The 14,353-nt window shown below is 49.4% G+C and overlaps 1 protein-coding gene across 1 annotated transcript in view; it reads left to right on the forward strand.

Moving 5' to 3' along the window:
* LOC123773571 (INO80 complex subunit C) overlaps positions 1 to 14,353 on the forward strand; it is a 65,679-nt gene that overhangs the window by 30,824 nt on the left and 20,502 nt on the right. The gene's annotated exons all lie outside the window — the stretch shown is intronic.

Genomic DNA, 14,353 nt, shown 5'->3' on the forward strand with positions numbered 1-14,353 from the left:
TTCGGCCTCTTCCTGTATTGATTCCATTTTTGTGTCTTTTGGTCTCTAGCCCTCTCGCAATTTCTATTGAACCAATCCTGTTTTCTAGTTCTGCATCTCTGTTTTGGTATAAATTTTTTTTTGTGCCTTTATCATATATATCACAAAACTTGACATACATCTCATTCACTTCCTTGCCTAGCATCAAGTCTGTCCAATTATACTCACTAAAAAAATTTCTAAGGTCACCATAATGTCCTCTCCTAAAGTCTGGTTTTTCAACTGCTTCAACCTCCTTATTTTCTTCCAGCTTATAACGCATTGCATACTTTATTCCCAAAAAGACATGGTCACTTTTACCCAAGGGAGGAAGGTACTGAATGTCAAATATCTCTTCCTCCTTCCTGGTAAATATCAAATCTAGCATGGAGGGAACATCCCCTTCCCTCATCCTCGTAGCTTGTTTAACATGTTGATACAAGAATGTTTGCAGGATGAGGTCTACAAATTTACAGGTCCAACAATCTTCTGTTTTAGCTTCATATGCTTCCCAGTCTATGGATTTCAAGTTGAAGTCACCGACTATCAACAGTCGTGATCTATCGTTATCCGCTCTCGCTATAATCTCTCTCATTATTGTTATAAGACCTTCTCGTTTACTATCTAGCTCCTCCTTTGACCATGTGCTGCTTGGCGGTGGACTATATGCATTTATTATCATTAGTTTATCATCCTCATGGCAGATCTCTAGTGCTATTATGTCAACTTCTTGTGGATTGGCAGTCATTATTTCATTCACCTTTAGGTGTTCTTTTACCAGCACAGCAACGCCACCACCTTTCCTAATTTTTCTGTCCCGTCTCCAAATTGAGTAGCCCCTTGGGAATATGACCTCATTTAAAATAACATCTTCAAGTTTTGTCTCCGTGAGTGCAACAATGTCTGGTGTCTGCAGCTGTATTACATCACTTAACTCCAGTATCTTCGATCTCACTCCATCTATGTTGGTGTATGCAATCTTCAGGAACTTGTTCCCCCTCTCCTTATTCTTCACTCCCCCTCTCTCTATTGATTTTGTTGGTTTGCCTTTATGTACCACTTTACTGGTTTGCCTACCCCTATCACTTTGTAGAAAAAAAGAATTGATTTCTTCTTCATTCCTGCTCTCATTTAAATGTTTTGCCTCGGCGAGGTTCAGTTTCAGCTTCTCTCTATCTTCTTTTGAAAGATCTCGTCTTAACGACCACCCTTTCCCATCCTCATCACTTTGCAATTTTCTAGCATTCTTTAGTACTTCTTCCATCTGTTTGGCACCGTTTAGGGTGATCCTCAAAGGTCGATCTTTCCCTTTTACGTACCTGCCTATTCTCCTGTAGTCGCACACATTCTCTATGGTAGTAAGACCTTCCACGAGGCCAACAATTTTATCTAGTACTTTAGCTTCTTCTACAGCTCTTTCTGACCTAGATGTTATCGCCTTTTCTTTGCAGCCAAAAATGATCAGGGACTTACTCCGATCAACTGTGTTTTGCACCAACTTCGGGTTAGATGCCAATTCTTTTCTCACTTCCAGCCTAATGTTTGTTTTATCTTTGTCGCTGCAGTGTTTGACTTCCTTTACCGCTTCTTCTATTTTTTCCTTCTCCTTGGCCACTTGTGCATAAGTGAGTTGCATATCTTTCTTGCACTGTTCTATTCCCTGTGTAACTTCCTCCATCTGTGCTGACAAAAGCTGTTTCTCCTGTTGAATTTCCTTGCCTAACCTATTGTAGTCATTTATGTTTAAATTTACTTTAACTTCTTCCAAAGCTATTTTTAAGAGTTTATTTTCTTCTTCCATGGCTTTGCAATTTGTTTCCAATTGATTCTTATCCTTGCGCAAGTCTTTCACTAAACCCTCAAGACATAAAACTTTGCTATTCAAATGGTCATTACTTTCTTTCAATTTACTAATTATTTCTACATGAGAGTTCACTATAGTATCTAAATTTACCAACTTGTTATGTAGACTGCTAATATCAATGCTTTCTTCATTGAATCCCTCAAAATCAAGCTCTGTTTTGTTTTTCCCCTTGCCAGTGGCCATCTTGAATGTTCTTCTCTGCACTGTAAACACTAGGGCAACTTTTTCTCATCCAATTTTTCACTTCCCTTAGCACTTTCCTGTTATCTCACCTATTTTTCAAGAGCACTATACCTTTATGTTCTCTGGGACACCACTCACTACCATCAACCTGTACTACAATACTTAGGATTGTTGAAATATGCTGGAGCTCCTCTGCTGCAAGTGTTGACCCTAGGGGTGTCACCTTTTGAATCCCTTTTTTGAATCGAAATTTGAAGTCGTGGTAGGCCAGTGGTGCCAGTTTCTGCACCCGGCATCTCCTTTGTAGCCAGTGTTGTCTGGCCGGCACTGTGATCGCTCTACTTGATGGTCGGCATCTCGTAAGGGGTGTCGGCCCGTTTCGAGGATCGCCTCGTTGATGGGGGGGGGGGGGGAAGGTGCTGTTGTTTCCTATTTGTGGGCATTTCGGGGGTTCTCCTCCAGCCTGTGGTGGCATTGGGTGGCTCCTCCTCCAGAGGGTTTGTGGCTGGTGGGGCAGGCGTCTTCACCTGCGCTCTGTCGGGTTATCTTGGAGTGGGTACGCTTGGGTGTGACCGAAACATCCACGTCCCTCAGGTGGGTTTCCCGTCTTGTTTCCAGTCCCGAAAAAAGACTGCAGACCTGCGGTTCATTCTGAGCTTGTTCTGCCTGTACCCCTGTTTTTTTTTTGCCATTCCTTTTGGATGACCACTGTCCCAGGTCTGGCTGTTTTTGGAGCTGGGCGATTGGATATTGTCCCTAGACTTCCGGGGACGCATATTGGCACATCCCAACTCATTCGGGGTTCACGTACTGGTTCAGTTTTGTCGTGGGGCGGCAAGCTTACCGCTTTCGTTGCCCTCTATTCGGCTTGAATCTGGCGCCTCATGTTTTTACACGACTTACCCGGGTTGTGGTGACCTATTTGCTTCTGTTAGTGGTTTGGGTTCTGTCTTACCTCGACGACTGGCTGGTCTGGGCTCCCAACCAGTCCGCGTGTCTGCTCGCCAGGGATTTGTTTTTTCCCAGCTCGCCAGGCTTGGGTTCTTGGTGAACTGGAGAAAGTCCCATTGGACTCGGTCATCCCATTGGACTGTGGTTGTCTCTCAGGTTTGGACTTGGCTGGGTCTTGTGTGGGGATTCTTGGACTTCTTCCATGTCTCTCCCTCTAGCGGCATTACTGCAACTGCAATCCCGCCTTCGGCTGTTTTTGGAGGTCACCCTGACCACTTGTTGGTTGCTCGAGCAGCTGTGCGGGACTCTGAACTACACCGTGCTGGTCTACCCATCGGGTTGGATCTGGCTTCTGCCTCTGTTCTGGTTCCTTCGGGGATGTCTATTCTGCCACTCTCATGATCGCTGGGTTCGGACCCTGGAGGTCTTGCGTTAGTTGCTGTATCGCCGGCTTCCTCTTCTGGTTTTTCAGGGTTTAGTGCAGTGGTGCCTACCCGTGCCCTCGCTCGATGATTTCACGGATGCGTCATGTCTCGGCTGGGGCTTTATGACCAGTGCTCACCAGGCAGGCCAGGGTCGGTGAGGCCCTTCCTTCCATCGGGCTCGCAGCACAGTGCGGGAGTTCGCGCTGGTGTGGCTTTCGCTTCAGAGGGTTTGTCACTCGCGGATCGACAATTTGGCTCCATTTGGACTGCTCCCCGGTGGTTCATTGCCTGAACTAAGGGGGTTCGATGCGATCCTTGGCTCTTTGGGACTGGTCGCTTTGGGTCACTCATCTGCAGAGCTCTTGGGGTTTGGCTTTCCTGGCTCTACTAGGGAAGAGTAGTCATGTTGTACCCTTGGTGGCCAGCCCAGCCTTGGTTTTGGGCACTGCTTGCTCAGTGTCCACACTGAGCAAGTCTTAAGAGTCCTAAGTCCTAAGTCCTAAGAGTCTTCCCACGACTCCGCTTCTTTCAGTAGATCAGTCTGGTCTGGTATGTGGCTGGTTTGATCTTCTCTGATCTTCACGTCTGGTGTTTTTAACGCGGGTTTATCACCACTTGTACGGTGATCAGATGACTTCGTTGTTGGTGTCCCACCTGCTAGTCTAGACTCGGTGGAAGTATGAAGTTTTCTGGCGGTCCTTTCGGCACTTCTTGACTCTTTGTAGGTATCTCTGATTTTTGATCGGGTTGTTTTGTCCTTTCTCTCTTAATTATTTCAGGACTGTCATCTTATCCCGAATACTGTCGCCTCGTATTGTGCGGCGCTGGCGGAGCCGCTTCAGCTTGCTTTTGGTATGGATATTACTTCTGTGCCGTTTCGCAAGCTGTCTCGTGCATTGTTTCACCTCTGGTCTGCTCATGCACCACCTGAGCCGTCCTGGGCTTTGGACAGAGTGCTCTCCTATCTCGCTTCTCCTCAGTTTGTTGTGGCCCCTTCAGTTCGGGATTACATTTTGAAGGCTCTTTTCCTGTTGGCATTGGCCTCTGGGGGTCGGGTCAGGGAGCTTCATGCTCTTCTTCGGCACAGGGGTTTCTGCGCTTTCGGTCGTGGAGATAGGTTTGTTCATCTGCAGCCGTCGTCTTCTTTTCTGATGAAGAATGAGACTGCTGCTTTCCAGAGGAGTCCTTGGTTTGTTGATGCTTGGTTGGTTAGGCCAGGGGTGCATCATGTTTTGTGTCCGGTTGCGGCCCTCCGCCGTTATTTGTGAGCCACGGCCTGTGTCCGGAGACGGCCTTTGAGTTGATCCGGTTTCCCATCTTCCCTGTTTGCGGGTACGGGCCTCTCAGGTTGTCTGCAGGGTTATTAAGTCTAGCCAGCCTGCGGTTTTCCTCGTGCCCACGTCATTCGTAAGTTTGCTGCTCTTGCTGCTGTTTTTGGGAACGTGTCCTGGGCTGACATTTGGGTGCGGGGTTTTTGGCGGTCGAACAGGGTCCTGGCTGTACGCTACCTCGTGAATGTTCCTGGGCCTAGTTGGGCCTGTGTCGCTTTGGGTTGGCGGCTGCAGCCTGTCTCGACTTCGAGTTGAGGTGTGGAGTACCGACCACCTCTCGGGTATTTCCCCTTTTTTCCTTAATTTTTGGTAAAGTAGCTCCGGGGGAGCCATAGGGGCTTCCCCCAGAAAACCAACGCCCGCCTTGGGGAGCTGCGCAGACATGCGTTGCGGCTTGTGTGACGTCATGCTTGTTTGCTTGTTTTCTGATTGGGGAGTTCTGCTTGCTCGTCTGTCCATTGGTTTGCAATGTTTAACCAGCTGTAGTTTGTTTTGGGATTCCAACCTTTCTGGGTGCCTGACCTGGTAGATGGCAGACAACTACATGGTGATGTCTATAGGCCATTGCTCCTTGTGCCTTTCTGAGAGGGCCAGGTTCTGGTTCGTGGTCCCCGGTAGGCCTAGAACTCCATTGACTGACTGTTGCCACGGTCTAATATATACACACATCAGCCCGGTATAGCTCTGGGAGCCTCCAGGTCTCACCCAGAATATTGCGTTTCATTACAGTACATTCAACGCTGTTTTTTTTTTATCTATTGTGATACATTTTGTGGGATTATTGACTAATTTGTCTCTACATCCTAAAAAGTTCCTAGATATGCAGTGTTTTGCACAGACATATGTTGACTGGACTCAGACTCTGCACAGACTCAGCCCAGATACAGAAACCATCATTTGCCAGTCTTATATTAATTTTAAAAGTCTGTCAAAATCATCTTGTAACAATTTTGAATGTCACTGCACTCTCTGTACTCATTACAAAACAGTTTGTATAGGGAGATATGCCAGCCAGGAAATACCTTTCTTGATTGCCCAAATGCAACTGAAACACCAAATGTATTTAACTGCTTAACAGCTGTGCTGCACCAACCGAGAAAACTCAGTCGGTGGGAAACTGCGCAACTGAGAAAACACCTTTATAATATTTCATACTCATTCAAAGCGAGTGAGTGGTAGGTTGTGTACGAAATGAACTCTTGGGACCTCCAGTGAGACGCAACCATCTTGGAAAAAATTTCCAGAATGTCCTAGGAATGCTGATTGCCTCCCAAACATCTGTCTGGCTCCCAAACATCTGTCTGACGCGGTGTTGAAAGATTGCTCTCTATCGGTGAAATTCAGACCTTATTGTTTGAAGAGCATAAGGGTCATGATATTGATGAAGCTAGGCGCAATAAGGATCTAACACAATGGTCGGATTGTGAATCGTTTTCTGGGTTCAGTGATGATGCATCTGATACAAGTAGCATAGATGAACAGTGTTAGCGGCTTCCATGGTGGTTTTTTCCATAGATATTTTAAAAAATAACTGAATCTCTTCCAGAATGGCTGAGGCTCTTCCTGATTGACTGAATCTCTTCCAGAATGACTGAATCTCTTCCAGTGAGGGACCTTACAAAGTGATCTTTTCAAGACTACCTCACAAATTGATCTTTTCCTATAATCTTTTCAAGACTACCTTACGCTTTACAAGCTTAGCTACATACCACCTACAGGTACTAAAGCCAAGGGTGTACATGAGTGCGTTATTTGCAAGCACACAGAACAAAGAAACAGGAAGTGAAAATCAAACTGTACCTGGTAATTACCTAAGTGTAATTACCTAAGTGTAGTTACAGAATGAGAGTTACGCTTGTGGTGTCCCGTCTTCCCAGCACTCTTTGTCATATAACGCTTTGAAACTACTGACGGTCTTGGCCTCCACCACCTTCTCACCTAACTTGTTCCAACAGTCTACCACTCTGTTTGCGAAAGTGAATTTTCTTATGTTTCTTCGGCATCTGTGTTTAGCTAGTTTAAATCTATGACCTGTTGTTCTTAAAGTTCCAGGTCTCAGGAAATCTTCCCTATCAATTTTATCAATTCCTGTTACTTTTTTGTATGTAGTGATCATATCACCTCTTTTTCTTCTGTCTTCTAGTTTTGGCATATTTAATGCCTCTAACCTTTCCTCATAGCTCTTGCCCTTCAGTTTTCGATTGGGCAGCAGAAAATAACATGATGTTTAACAGTGATAAATTTCAGGTACTCAGGTACAGCAAAAATGAGGATCTGAAACATAATACAGGGTACAAAACACAATCAAATCTTCCCATAGTAGAAAAACAGCATGTCAAGGATTTGGGAATAATGATGTCCGACGATCTAACGTTTAGAGAGCATAACCAAACAAATATCAAGTCAGTCAGAAAAATGATCAGATGGATTACGAGAACTTTCAAATCCAGGGATCCCATCACAATGGTTGTACTCTTCAAGTCACTTGTGTTGTCCCGTCTCGAGTACTGCTCAGTACTCGCTTCCCCCTTCAGAGCAGGAGAGATTGCTGAAATAGAGGGAACACAGAGAACATATACAGCACGCATAGACGAGATAAAACACCTAAGCTATTGGGATCGTCTCAAAGCTCTCCAAATGTACTCTCTAGAAAGGAGACGAGAGAGATACCAAATAATACACACATGGAAAATACTGGAGGGCCAGCTCCCAAATTTACACAGTAAAATAACAACGTACTGGAGTGAACGATATGGAAGAAAATGCAAGATTAAACCAGTGAAGAGCAGAGGTACCATAGGCACAATTAGAGAGCACTGTATAAACATAAGAGGTTCGCAGTTGTTCAACGTCCTCCCAGCGACTATAAGAAACATTGCAGGAACAACCGTGGACATCTTCAAGAGAAAACTGGACTGTTTTCTAAGAGAAGTTCCGAATCAGCCGGGCTGTGGTGGGTATGTGGCCTTGCGGGCCGCTCCAAGCAACAGCCTGGTGGACCAAACTCTCACAAGTCGAGCCTGTCCTCGGGCCGGGCTTGGGGAGTAGAAGAACTCCCAGAACCCCATTAAGCAGGTGTCAAGCAGGTATCAGTTCTGGGAGCCACTTAGTAGCATGTCTTTGCACCTTTTCCAGTTTGTTGATGCGCTTCTTAAGATATGGGCACCACACAACCGCTGCATATTCTAGCTTTGGCCCTGACAAAAGTCGTGAACAATTTCTTTAGTATATCGCCATCCATGTATTAAAAAGCAATTCTGAAGTTGGAAAGCGTGGCATAGGCTCCTCACACAATGGTGCAACGAGAGCGAAGTCACACTGAGTACCATGGACTGCTTCATTGATTATCACTCACTGCCGAAGTACTGAGTGTGTAATACAGTGTGTTATTGTGTAAATAGTGTGTGAAACTGTACATATTGTAATTTTAGTGAATTTTTAACAAATAATATTGCAACAATAAACATTTATTGTGGACATATTACTGACACATGTATCACAATTCCATGGAACATTATAAACGTTCTACTGTATACATATTGTGTAGGACACAAATATGCATCATATACAATAAAAAAACAAATAAAACCGCATTGGAAATTCATAGAACATATAATGGAAAATATATTTGTGGCAACTTGTGGTGCTTGAATGGCCCATGCGACTGCCTTTGGGAGCTTCACTCTTGGATGACTAGCCCGTGACACCCCCCTTCTCCATGTTCCCACAGCCAAAGTAGGTGGATTTCTGGGGGGAGCCCTGTTGGCTCCCCGGAGCTTTACCAGGCTGATATGTTAATGTCAGACTTTGGCATCAGTCATGTGTATGGAGTTCTAGGGCGTACCGGGGATCACGGCCAGAACCTGGCCCTTTCAGAGAGGCAAGGGGAGCAATGGCCTATAGAAACCCCCGTATGGTTGGAAGCATTCTATGTCTGCCATCGACCGGGTCAAGCATCCAGAAAAGTAAGCATTCCAAAACAAACCCCTATTCTGGTTAAAATTGCTACCTAAAGCCAAACTAGTTGGATAGAACTCCCCAACAGAAAACAAGCAAACTACTATGACGTCACACGTCACCGCGCCGCTGTCTGTGCAGCTCCCCCCTCCCTAGGAAGGGGAAGGGGGAGCCCCAGACCTCCCATGCCGGCTATGCACCCATCAGTTCTTCGACTGATGCTATAGGCACCGGTTATGTGCTCCGGCTTCAGTAGTTGTTTCAGCACTGTACCTAGAGTGTGGTGTCTGTCTTCTAGGTGGTGCGTGAGCCGGGAGTGTCTCCAGTACTCGGGCTGCATGCGCCTAGGGTTCCCTTCCCTAGGTGCCCTGTTAGTACTGCCCTTGGGGCTTGGGGCCACCTTCCACAAGTTCCTTGGGTCCTGCCCCTGCTAGGCCGTTTACTGCTTGGTTTTCGGCCGCTCTTTGTGTGCTCGGGTGTTCTGTCTTCCTTGTTCGCCTTAGGGTAAGGGGCAGTTTTGCACTGGTGGGGCGCAGGGTACTGTGCAGCTTGTCTTTACCAATCATAGCGGCCGGCTCTGTTCCGCTTGGGTACGCTGTCCTCTTGCGGGGTTTTCTTTTTCTTTTTGTTATCTACCTGGTGGGGGGGTCTGCCTTCGTTCTTGCCCCTTGTGTCCCTTGTGTTCTGAGTATTTTCTGGTGGTACCCCCTGCTAGGTCCCCGTGAGTGTACACGTCCCAGGGGTTCAGCTCTTAGAAAGTTGTTTGGTAGCTTTGGGCGCCGGTTAGCAGTACCCTGCCTGGGATTACCTGAGCGCGAGTCCTTTTATAGTAAACGCTCGGGACCCTGGGAAACCCCTGTGGGCGCGTGGGTCCGATGGATGTGACCCCAGAGTCCCCCTCACTTCCAGCGAGTTTGAGGGTTGCTCTCACCCTTTGTGTCTGGGTGACTCTGTTTTGCCTCCGTCTGCTGCCTGTAGGGTCGGTGACACCTTCGACCCGGAGTCCTGCGAGTTTTGTTGCTCGTTGTGGCTCGGTTACCCAGTTGTGCTGACTAAGCGGGTGCGGGCAGCAGGGGCGTTGCACTTTGAGCCTTGGCGGTGGCAACGCTCTCGTGGTTTACTCCCTGGGAGCCCCGGGGCTGCCCCGTTTTGATTCATGTTGGGACTTGGGGATGTTGGTTGCTTTGGTTCCTTCCACGCCCCCTTGGATCGGGGTGGGGTTTGATGGTGTTGAGACTCAGGCAGTCTCGGGGAATTCCCCTTCCGGGGTAGTGACGGGGGCATTGAGCCTGTTCCTCCAGCCGTGTTGTAAGAGTCTGCCAGTGGCCTCCCTTCCTTAGTGTTTTCGCGGCTGCCCCGGTTTTCTAGTACGGCTGGGGCTTTGGGGGGACGGCTCGGCCCGGGGCCTGTCGTGTTGGTTCCTGGGGCTGGGGAGGTGCTGACTTGGGGGGTCCTTGGCCCTGTAGGACCCCATGGGTTTTTTTCTCCCCCTCTAGGCAGGGCTTGTGGTTACGTGGAGTGGGGTCTTTCCTCCCCATTTGCCGTATGTCCCGTTGGGTGTCGGCCCCTCCCCGGGCTCGGTTCCTTAGCCTTTGAGTCGGTTGGTTCCGTCCTGTGGGTGGATGCTTCTCCCCCCCATTTTTGGGACGGTGTCTTCGTCATGTTTCCCCGTTCTTGGGTTCTACGTGACTTCTGGTCTCGGGTGCGCCTGCGCCTTTGTGTGCCTTCGGGACTAGTGTTGGCTTCTGTGTTCTTGAGGGTTTGGGAAGGTTTTCGCTACTTCCCGCATTACTGGAACATCTGTCGGCTCCTCGTCCGGGTTGCCATTTTGGGCTACTTGTGGCCCTGTTGGGCTACTTGTAGCCCTGTTGGGCTACTTGTGGCCCGGTTGGGTACCTTTTTGGGCTCTGTTTTTGCTTCGTTGGCCGGTTTTGTTGTTCCTGCTTCCTCTTTTGGCTACTTTTCTAGTGCGGTAGTCCTAGTTGGCGCCTTCCCACAGAGCGGGTTGTGCGGTTCGGCCAGCGTGTCATGCGCATGCGCCGTGGAGTTTGTTTTGGTTTGGGCGGTGTGTTTCAGTGCTGGTGTTTTGCGCCCTTTTTTCTCAGGTGCTTCGCCGCTCGCTCTTCTCCCTTGCTTCGGTATGTGCCCCTTTGCTCCGGGGGTGTCCTGGTTTCCAGCTGTGGGGAGGACACCGAGGTTTTCCCTGTGTCATGGGTGTGGGCCGCCTCCTTCGCCTCTACTCTGCTCTCTTGCGGGTCTGGCTCTGGCGTCTTCACCTGGCGGTGCTCCCAGGATCTTCTGGGCACGGTTGAGTCGTGTCACGTTCGTGCCTCCATTCGACAGGCAAATTTCTGTGGTCTGATGCCTTTTGGCCGGGTGCTGGATGCGAAGATGTTTATATACCTGTCTTCATTTAGGTGTATTTTTGTACGAGTGAGACCGTTCACACACCAGTGACTGTCCCCTTTTCAACCCTTCCAGTCCCACTCATGTGCATGTCCAACCCATGCTAGAGTCATTCAGGGGACCCACCTTTTTTCGTGTTATGAGGTGTGTGGGTTGTGGTGCTGGTTATGTACTCACCTGGTAGGGCTCTCCTGGTTGTGCTTGCAGAGTTTGAGCTCTGGCTCTTGGGTCCCGCCTATCTGGAAGAACTTGCGGGATAGTACCAGTGGTGTGCAGTGGTGCTATAGGCACAATTGGGGAACACTGTATAACCATCAGAGGTCTGCGGTTGTTACACGACCTACTTGCGAGCATACGCCATATTGCCGGTACATCCGTGGACTTCCAGGGCACACTAGCCTGTTTTCGACTAAAAAGTTCCGGCCCATCCTGGTTGTGAGGGGTATGTGGGCCTGCGGGCCGCTCCAAGCAGCTGCCCAGTGGGCCACCCTCTGGCCGGTCTAGTCTAGCCTCGGGCCGGGCTTGGGTGTAAATGAGCTTCCAGTACCCCATCCAGCAGGTATCGAGCGGGGTTCTCCGCCGTCGGTCGCCTGGTGTGCAGGTTTCTGGGCCTACTGGGTTCTGTCGTGTCTCTGTTGGCCCTGTCTGGGGTCTGCCTGCTCCGTTCTCTGCCTTTGCAGAAGCGAGTTGCTATTTACATGTTGCGGTGGTGCCTGTTGCTGCTGCTGCACGTGTGCATTGGTACTGTGTTTCGCGGTGGCGTGTCCTTGTTCCTGTGTCCGGTTGTGGTGTGGCACTTTGCGGCTGTTTTGTGCCTAGGGTTTGCGTATGGGGGTTTGCTTGTTGTTTTTCGTGGTCTTCGGGTCCCTGGCTTGGCCCTCTCATGTGCGTCGGGTGTTTCTGTCCCTGCCTGATTGTCCACCCCTGGTTGTTTTCCTGGGGTTTTTGTGCTTCAGCTCTTTCATCCTGCCTCTCCCCAGTTGTTTTCCTGGCATCTCCTTTGGTCGGTTTCCACCGCTTCATTTCCTTGTGCGTTCCCTTGTTTCCTCCTCTGCCGCAGGGGTGTTCGGCGTGTGTTCCTTGGCTTCTTGGGCGTTTTTTAGGCCTGTGGTGTGCTTCTTTGTCTCGGTCTGTTGCAGTTGCTCGTACCCCTTGGTTCGGGTACTGTTTTGGCGGTAACCCTTCCGCCTTTTTTGGTTTCCTAGCTAGCCCTGCCGGTTGGTTTTTCAGGGTCTTGCGATGTCTCGCGTCGGACTCATTGTTTTTGAACTCATGGCGGGCTTACTTGCTTTGGGGAGTTTTTCTGTTCGGCAGACGTTCCATCTCCTTGTGCCGCCTGGGTTTCGGTGGTCACGCCCGAGATCTTCCCGCAGCTCCGCCTTTTCCTGGGCTCGGAGGGGCCTTGTCGGGGCTACTTGCATTCTGCCTCGCGGTCTCGCCTCCTGGTGGTGGTCGGATGGCTTCGTGGTAGGTGTCCCACCTGCGTACTTCTCTTGGCGGCAGTATGGGGTATTTTGGCGGTCCTTCCTTTTCCTGTCCCTTCTTAGGTGGCTACTCTAGTTAGCGTCGGCTTGGTTTTCTGGTGGGGGTTGGGGGCCGTCGTCTTGCCGCATACTGTCGCCTCTTTTGTGCGGCGCTGGCGAAACCACTTCGGCTTGCTTTCGGTCTTGGTGTTGCTTTTGCACCGTTAGTAAGCTGTCTCGTGCGTTGTTTCACCTCCGGCCTGTTCGTGCGCCGCTTGCACCGTCCTGGTCTCTGGTCAGCATGCTCTGTCTTCTCCTCGGTTGGTAAGGCCCCTTCGGTTCCGGTTTGTTTTTTCGTCGGCTCCTTTTCATTTTGGCATTTGCCTATGGGGGTCGGGTCGCTGAGTTTTCTTGCTCCTTCGGTTTTAGCGTTTCGGTTGTTGAGTGGCAGCAGTCTCCATTTTTTCTGGCACGGGGTGGGGCTGCTGCGTTCTGGAGGGGTCCATGTTTTGTTGGTGTTTGGTAGGTCGGGCCAGGGGTGTGTCATGTTTTGTGTTCAGTGGCGGCCCTCCGCTGTTGTTTGCGTGCCACGGCATCTGTGTCCGGGGCGCGTTTTGCATTGATCCGGTTCTATTCTTCTCGGTTCACGGGTGATGGTGTCCCAGGTTGTCAGCCGTGTTCTTGCGGCTCAGTTGCCTGTGCTCTTCCCTCATGCCCGTGGCGTTCGTGGCTTCGCTGCTCTCGCTGCCATCTGAGCGACGTGTCCTTGCGGTCATTTGGGCGTGGATTTTTGGTGTTCGTACGGGGGCCTTGCTGCTCGTTCTCGTGTTGTTCCCGGGACTTTTTGGGGCTGTGGCGCCTTGGGTTGGCGTTTTGCTGCCGGTTGTCTCGCTTCCGTGGGGGTTGCGTGGTGTCCGCCTCCCAGTTTCGTCCCTTTGACCTTCCTCTGTGGGTAGTTAGCTCCAGGGAGCCAACGGGGCTCCCCCCAGAAAACCAGCTTTGAATGTAATGAAACGCCATTTTCTGGGTGAGACCCGGAGGCTCCCCAGCAACCCTCCCTCCCTCCGGTCAGCGGTTTTTGCGTGTTTTGACATCCAGCCTCAACACTGATGGGTGGATAGCCGGCGTGGGAGGTCTGGGGCTTCCCCTTCCTCCTCCCGGCGAGGGGGGAGCTGCGCATACAGCGGCGCGGTGACATGTGACGTCATTCTAGTTTGCTTGTTTTCTGTTGGGGAGTTCTATCCAACTAGTTCGGCTTTAGGTAGCAATTTTCACCAGAATAGGGGTTTATTTTGGAATGCTTACTTTTCTGGATGCTTGACCCGGTCGATGGCAGACATAGAACGCTTCCAACCACACGGGGGGTTTCTTTAGGCCATTGCTCCCCTTGCCTCTGAGGGGGCCAGGTTCTGGCCGTGGTCCCCGGTACGCCCTAGAACTCCATACACATGACTGATGCCAAAGTCTGACATTAACATATCAGCCTGGTAAAGCTTCGGGGAGCCATTTTCTCACCCAGAAAATGGGGTTTCATTACATTCAACGCTGTTTTTTTTTTTTTTTTTTTTTTACATGTACGTGTTCAGGAAAGGGAATTTATTATTTTACAAATTAAAAAAAAAACAAAATATTGTGAACACCTGATTTTATGCACACAGGGAAATGTCACAATAAATTCGGTGCATCACAGTGGTTAAATAGTGAAATGTAGTAATATGATTGGGAAAGATAATTGGTATGCTTGATTTCCATTAA

This window comes from Procambarus clarkii, chromosome 72 (genome assembly GCF_040958095.1).
Source record: "Procambarus clarkii isolate CNS0578487 chromosome 72, FALCON_Pclarkii_2.0, whole genome shotgun sequence".
Taxonomy (NCBI): Eukaryota; Metazoa; Arthropoda; class Malacostraca; order Decapoda; family Cambaridae; genus Procambarus; species Procambarus clarkii.